This window comes from Herpailurus yagouaroundi, unplaced genomic scaffold, assembly GCF_014898765.1.
Source record: "Herpailurus yagouaroundi ecotype Mexico unplaced genomic scaffold, PumYag 251, whole genome shotgun sequence".
Classification (NCBI taxonomy): Eukaryota; Metazoa; Chordata; class Mammalia; order Carnivora; family Felidae; genus Herpailurus; species Herpailurus yagouaroundi.
Window position 1 is genome coordinate 2114260 of NW_024412468.1, and position 8278 is coordinate 2122537.

General features: G+C 44.7%; 1 long non-coding RNA gene across 1 annotated transcript in view; it reads right to left on the reverse strand.

The window, feature by feature from the left end:
* LOC121020766 (uncharacterized) overlaps positions 1–5857 on the reverse strand; it is a 53763-nt gene extending 47906 nt beyond the window's left edge. The window contains exon 1 of the long non-coding RNA XR_005786273.1: positions 5163–5857. This is a non-coding gene — a long non-coding RNA (uncharacterized LOC121020766). The remainder of the gene's footprint in view (positions 1–5162) is intronic.
* Between the last annotated feature and the right edge of the window lie 2421 nt (positions 5858–8278).

Genomic DNA, 8278 nt, shown 5'->3' on the forward strand with positions numbered 1-8278 from the left:
GACCAAACAAAACTCATTTTGGGAGGCCAGCATCGCCTTGATGTCCCTAGTAAACAAGGATGTCACAAGGAAAGAAAATTACAGACCAATACTTCTGATGAAAAGAAATGCAAAAATTCTCAGCAAAATACGAGGAAACTGAATTCAACAGCATAGAAAAATGGTCACACACCACGACTGACACATAGGCAAATCAATCCATGTGATACACTACACTAACTGAATGAAGCATAAAAATCATATCATCGTCTCAACAGATGCAGAAAAAGCATCTGACAAAATGCAACATTCTTTCACAACAAAAACTCTTACCAAAGTAGGTACAGAGGGAATGTATCTCAACATAATAAAGGCCATGTACGGCAAGCCTACCAGATAACGTTATAGTTGGTGATGAAAAGCTAAAAACTTTTTCTTATAAACAGGAACGAGACAAAGATACACATTCTTGTTACTTTCACTCAACACAATATTGGAAGTCCTACGTAGAGTAAAGAAACGGAAATATATTTCATGCTCATGGGCTTGAAGAATGAATATTGTTGAAAATGTCCATACTACCCAAAACAATCTACAGATTCAATGTAATCCCTATCAAAATTCCAATGGCAGAAAGAAATAGAAGTAATGATTCTAAAATTTGTATGGAACCACAAAAAGACCCCACAGTGCTAAAGAACCTTGAGAAAGAACAAAGCTAGAGGAACCACACTTTCAGATTTATTTATTTTTTAATTTTTTTTATTTATTTTTGAGAGAGAGAGATAGAGCATGAGCAGGGGAGGGGCAGAGAGGGGGGAGACACAGAATCTGAAGCAGGCTCCAGGCTCCCAGCTGTCAGCACAGAGCCCGACGTGGGGCTCGAACTCACAGAGCGTGAGATCATGACCTGAGCTGAAGTCGGTCACTCAACCGACTGAGCCACCCAGGTGCCCCACACGCTTTCAGATTTAAAACTGTATTACGGGGGCGCCTGGGTGGCGCAGTCGGTTAAGCGTCCGACTTCAGCCAGGTCACGATCTCGCAGTCCATGAGTTCGAGCCCCGCGTCAGGCTCTGGGCTGATGGCTCAGAGCCTGGAGCCTGTTTCCGATTCTGTGTCTCCCTCTCTCTCTGCCCCTCCCCTGTTCATGCTCTGTCTCTCTCTGTCGCAAAAATAAATAAACGTTGAAAAAAAAAATTAAAAAAAAAAACAAAAAAAACAAAAAACTGTATTACGAACCGGTAGTAATCACAACAGTATGGTGTTGGGATAAAAACAGACACATATATCAACAGAGCAGAGCAGAGAGCCCAAAAACAACCCCATGTATATATGGTGAGTTAATTTTCTACAAAGGCACCAAAAACACACAGTGGAAAAGGTAGTTTCTTCAATAAATGATGCTGGGAATATTGATAAATGGGAAAATTGGACAACACCCAAAAGAATGAAACAGGAACCTTCTTTCTACCATACACAAAAATCAGCTCAAAATGGATTAATGACTTGAATATAAGACTTGAAACCACAAAAATCCAAGAAAAAACTATGGCGGGGGGGGGGGGGTCAATGAAATTGACCCTGGTAATGATTTTTAGATTTGGCATCAAAAGCATTGGCAATGAAAGAAACAAGTAGCAGTGGGCTACACCAAAGTACAATGCTTCAGTTCAGTGCAGCAAAGGAAATTATCAACAAAATTAAAAAGGCAAATGTATGGAATAGGAGGAAATATTTGCAAACCACATAGCCAGTAAGGGCTGTTACCCAAAATATACAAGAAATTCATAAAATCAATGGCAAAAAAAAAATTAAAACATGCAAAGAACATGAATACACACTCCCCCGCCCCATAAAAGCCACACGAATGGCCAACAGGTACATGAAAAGGAGTTCAACTCACTCATCATCAGGGGAATACGAATCAAAACCACAATGACATATCACCTCACATCTGTTAGGATGTCTCTTATCAAAAACACAAAAGATAATAAATGATGGTGAGGAGGCAGACAAGAGAAACCCTTGACACCTTTGGAAGGAATGTAAACTGGTGCGCCCACTATGCAAACAGTGTGGAGGCTCATCGAGCAATTTAAGACGGAAGGACCACATGATCTAGCAATCTGCTGTCGGGGTAAATATCCAAACACAAGTCACTATCTTGAAGAAATTTCTATACTCTCATGTTCACTGAAGTGTTAGTTATGAAAGCCATGATGTGAAACTCACACAAGTGTCTGTCAATGGATGAATGGGTAAGGAAAAGTAAGATGTATATGATCTATGATAGATGGTGTGATATGTGATACATATATAAGTCTGTCTTTAAAAAGAAGGATGAATGTGGAGGGCATTATGTTGAGTGAAATAAACCAGTCAGAGTAAGATGAGCGTGGCATGATATCACTTATATGTGGAATCTTAAAAAAAAAAAAATTCAGACTTACAGAAACAGTGTAGATGGATGGCTGTTGGGGCTGACGGCAGGGGTTGGGGAGAGCATGGGGAGAGTCTGGTAAAAGATATAAACTTTCAGTTACGGCTGAATAAATTCTGAGGGTCTAGTGTAGTTTGGACGTAACAGAGTTTACAATCCTGTACTGCCTCAATGAAGTTTGCTAAAAGAAATCTGGAACATTCTTGAAAGAAAGAAAGGAAGAAAGGAAGGAAGGAAGAAAGAAGGAAGGAAAGAAAAGAAAGGAAGGAAGGAAGGAAGGAAGGAAGGAGAAAGAAAGAAAAGTATATCAAAACATCCCATTGTATACTTTAATATAATTTTGTCAGTTACACCTCAATTTAGCCCAGAAAAGGCCATGAGAAGGACACTGCATCCTAACATAGAAAATGAGCAACTAAGGAACAGAGAATTCACAGCATACATATAAATACGTGATCGGTGTGATCATTAACCAGAAAAATGTGTAAGACGATGAGATACCAGTTCAAACCCAAGAGATGGAGGAGAATTTACATCGTCTAGGAATGGAAAGTTCCCAGAGGAGATACAGATCGAGAGCCACGCATGGCCAGTGGAGGGGTGATTTGGGAGAGCCATTTTGGAGAAGAGTCTCACAATTGCAGGTAAAATCACACATGTACATTCCCTACGACTCAACATTGAGCTATCAGGTGTTTGCCGCAGGGACAGCTTGGTACCTGTGCACTAGGACTCGTGTGCAAGAGTCTTTCTTGCTGGATTACGGATAAGAGCAGAAACTAGAATACGAGTGCCCACTAAAAAGTGGGCGTACGAATGGATTTGTCATTTGCAGCATCACACAACGGAATGTTAAGCAGCTCTACCCACCAACACGGATGATGCATAGAAAGCTCATTCTGAGAGAAGAACATTTCAAGCGTTTGAAGATTAAAACCGATATAAAGCTCAAAGCGAGCCAAACTAAACTTATTACTGTTTAGGCAAAAATACACACATCGTTGAACAGGTTTTAAAGGAAGCGATTGATGTACACAAACACCAAGTATCAGATGATTATTAGGCACGGAGAGGGAGTAAAATCATCTGACACAAGAGATATCATGGTAACAAATAATGTTCTCTTCCCTTTGGTGGCCTGCGAGTAGGTAAGTGTTTCTTTAATGTTATTCTCTAAACTGGGTATGTGTGTCTATATATTCTTTCTTTCAGCAGGGAATATTTCAAAAGAAATGCAGGAAAGTATTCTTCTAACAATTTAAAAGATTCATTGTGGCTGGGGCACCTGGGTGGCTCAGTCGGTTGAACATCCAACTGGGTTTCAGGTCATGAGCTCGCAGTTTGTGAGTTTGAGCCCCGCGTCGGGCTCTGCGCTGACAGCTCAGAGCCTGGAACCTGGTTTGGATTCTGTGTCTGTCTGTCTCTCTCTCTGCCCCTCCCCTGCTCATGCTCTGTCTCTCTCTCTCAAAAATGAATAAACTTAAAAAAAATTTTTTTAATGATTCAGTGTGGCTGATTTTCACAATACTGTACAAATCTCTAGAACAAAGAACTACATTATGAATTAGGGAAACTTCTACATTTCTATTGTCTCATTTATTTCATACCATGAAGATGTTCTGACTGATTTTTTAAGGTCTGGTTTTCAATTTCTCTTTCTCCAGTTCACCAGGCCTTTCATTGTGTGACACTTGTGTTTCAGATTTAAGATGAATTTAGCTTCTTAAAAACTGCCATTCTTCCAAATAGAAATATACGAACAGATTGTCTTCCAAATTACTGTCAGGATGTTTTCAATAATCTCTTCATTAATTTCGAAGCTAGAATTATTTAAATGCCTTAAGCCAAAGGCATGTATTTGGCAAAATCATTGTGTGGCCTCCCCAGGGACAGTGCACGTCACCATGAGATAATGGGGGCCCCAAAGCACCAGTTCCAACTCCCCTCTTATATGACGGGAGGTGCTCCTTCGCCAAAGAAGATTTGTGGTAAAATACTGAAGTCGTGTGGACTTATTTTTATTTTAAGATTATTGAAGCACTCACATCCACAACTCCAGCGACTCAGCAGCTTTCACTCATTGCTGCAGAAGGCAGGGAACATAATTTTTCAGTGATACTCACAACAAGATGTTTCTCAAAGGGTCGGGGAGGGAAGGTACTGTGAGACATTTTGTCTCAAGAGTGGTCACCGGGAGGATCTGCAGATCGGTAAGAACACCTGCTTCGGTGACACGGGTTCCCATTCTGGCTCTTCTCGTTTAAAAGGGATGTTAAGATTCCGCGGGCCATGCAGCAGATACATTCACTACTATTCCGGTGTTTTCTGTAAGAGCGGTGTTTAGCCACCTGTCCTGTTTCGAACGACTGTCCCATTCCCCATAACAGTTATTTAGGAAAATCATCAGGGGACCATAATGTCCAAGTGTTTGGCTGTTCAGAGCACACGGGGCAGTGTGCTGGGGATGCTAAATGCCACAGAATAAACACAGCACATCATCCAGGAGTTTGAACTTCACTCAGAAACGTGGAGGTGAAAACTGAGGTGATTTAATCTGGTCTGAAATTCAAATCATGCCGACAGTGAGACAAAGACACATTTTGCTAGGATAGTCCTAATTTGCGTGCGTTTTAAAAGATTCAACTCTAGGCTTCAAATAAATTTCACATTTGTATGCTCCCGTAAAATAACTTTTCTTTTCCTACACCGGGGGTCATTTCACTTCCAAAATTCTGCATACCTGGATGATGAATCACTAGCAGGAGGCGAGAGAAGCTTCTTATCCGAGCAGTGGGCACGGAGAGAAGGAAGAAGTCCAGACCAGCAGGTGTTCTTAGCCAACAAGTCCTTCCCGAAAGAGAAAGGGAGGGACAGCACAATCCATGAAATGTTCTGTGGGGAGAGGGAGGGGGTCTGCCTCAGTCTGGTGGAGACAAGACAAGGGTGTGTTTGAAAGAACCCCGGGTTACCCCAAGGCAAGGAATGGCAACTGGTCAGGGGACAGATGACAAAGCTGAGCCAAGATGCTGGTTGTGGACAAACCGACGGAGAAGACAGACTGACCGCAGGAGGGGAACCAGCAACAACAATCGCCGATTTCTCCAAACAAATCAAATGGTTTGGGGCAAAATTTAAAAAGTAGTGCCTGTGTCTCAGGTCCCTCATTTATAAGATGGGAGAATGGCTTCTTGGCAGGGGGTGGGGGGGGTCATGTGGGTTTAAAGAGCTACTTCAGGCCATCTGGGATGGTGTCTGATATAAAGTGGATGCTTTGCCATGGAAGCTACTGTTCTTAGCTTTGATATTTACTTGCGTGAGACCTATGTTAACTTGTATGCTGCAAAATAAACCCAAGAGTTTAATGATCTGTATAGAAAAAGTGCAAAAAAGGTCAGTCAGACACCGGCTAGGAGCCACCAGGAGGGCTCTATAGAATCCAAGCCGACAGGGATCAGCCAGCTTGCCAAGTCCTGCATGGCCCAGTCTGTAGCCAAAAATACACCAGAAGATGTCTTTCCTCCTCTCTTCCTCCCAGATGCTCAGTCCTCAGGAATCCTCCAGCATTCACCTCCCCTGAACCTCAGGGCTATGGACGCCCTCCATGAAAATTCCCGGAAATCTAAGAATGGTTTCATCTACCACCAAGTCTCCCTTAACTAAGGGTACGTGCCCATCGAGCCAGAGAGCCCTGCGAGCCCCTTCTTGCTGAGAAGGGCTGTCCCATTTTTGAAGGCTCACCTCCGCTTTGCGTATGATAGTATCCGGTAGCTCCTCCTGGTCACGAGGACGGCTTTGAAAGCCCAGGCTCGTGGGCGCCATGTTCTCGAACTCTTGCGTGTATCGGAATCATCAGGGGTCTAGTCACAACCGAGACTGTGCCTCAGGAGGTCTGGAGTGGGGTCTGAGAGTCTACAAGTCTTGCAGGCTCCCAGGAGTTGCTAACATTGCTGGTCCCAGAGCACACTTGGCAGAGCAGGGTCTGGGGCTACACAGAAGGAGGCGGGGAGAGGGGGTGTCTTCTCGGCTTCCTGGCACCTTGAATTTTTTGTCATCTCTGAGCAGTGCAGCAATGCCTCTGAGCTGGCCCCCAGGAGAGTCCCACCTAGCTATGATCTTTGGCCAGTTATTAAAAACCAAAAAGGCCCAGCTGACTCACACGGCAGGGACTCGCAGATGCACACGGGGTCAGCGAAACCAGGGAGTCTGTGGGTTTCGCTGCCCGGTGACGTCTGTCCTCACATCTGTTGACAGGGAAAACGACACGCAAATTTTATGCAAGTGCACTGAATTCTGTATCCGTGATTCCCAAAGATTAAGAAGAAAGTTGACTCCGAGGAAAATTCTGGGAGCTCCTGGGGGTTGAGCTGATGGTTCTTCCTCTCTTTCATCTTTCAGGAAAACTTGCCCAGCCAACCACAAAATGGCTCTGGGATACTCCGCGCCCAGCAGGACGAGAGGACCCGCATTTTCCTCTCCACGAACATGCCCTTTCTTTCAACGGTATTTCTTTGAAATCTCTCTTGGCCATTTTCACATCAGCCCTGAAGTGATCTTCCAGAAGTGTGTCTGTTCATGTTAATCTGCATCATCTCAAGAGGGAACGCTGGACTCTACTTAGTGGCTCAGGCGGTTGTGCCGAATGTAACACTACCGGACGGTCACAGCTTTGTGTTAACTGTATGACTGCCATGGGGCCTTTGTTGACTCACAAGTCCTCTTAGTATCATCCGCAGACACTCAGCATCTCCTGCAGCCCCGAGACCACAGGCGAGAGGCTGCCACACAGCCGGGCGACTGGGTTTGACGTGTCATACTATGGCGCGTCCACGGTCACCCCGAGGACGTCGTGTCTACCTGGTGCCACTCCTGTGATGGAGACGGCGAGGCGCGCAGGTTGTGCTTTATGAGGCTTTAGGGAAATGGAACCAGTGAAAGGGAAATCGTGTGGGGCCCAATATATTCTACGAGACGCGACACCTGTCCTGTCTCTGTTCTCATTCTTCCTGTTTCAGCCTTCCACGGGAGAAACCACCCTGGATTGCGCTGCAAACTGCAGGCGGGAAGAATATTGAAGCATAAGACAGCAGAAGGCAGCACATTTTCCAGTGCTGGGCCGAGCCATCCCGAAGCCTGAGGCGAAGGGAGAGTCCCTCGCGCTGATGCAGCCTTCATTTACGCTCGCGACGCTTCGTTCCCTATGGACATTTGGGCATTTCGACTTTTAAAAACATCACACTGGGGCGTCTGGGTGGCTCAGTCGATTGAGCGTCTGACTTCAGCTCAGGTCATAATCTCACAGTTCGAGGGTTCGAGCCCTGCATCGGGCTCTGTGCTGACAGTTCGGAGCCTGGAGCCTGCTTCGGGTTCTGTGTCTCCCTCTCTCTCTGCCCCTCTGCCGCTTGTTCTCACTCAAAATAATAAATAAACTTCATTAAAAAAAATTGGGGCACCTGGGTGGCTCAGTCGGTTAAGTGTCCAACTTCAGCTCAGGTCATGATCTTGTGGTTTATGGGTTCTATCCCTGTGTTGGGCTCTGTGCCGACAGCTCGGAGCCCGGAGCCTGCTTCGGGTTCTGTGTCTCCCTCTCTCTCTGCCCCTCCCCTGCTCACACTCTGTCTCTCAAAAATAAACATGCTAAAAAATCAGATGAAAATACTCCTTATTTTGAGTTCCAGTTTTTTAATGCCCTGCCCCATAAGTTTTGTGCCCAAGACCAGTACCTGGCCTTTGTCTTGGCCGTGCCATTAGAGAGGAGATCATCTATGTAACTTATAAGAAGATTTGTAAAGGCTGAGTTAGTGTCACTGCATATTGAACAGAAAGAAAAAAACGATGGGTTTTCATGAACTGGCAACC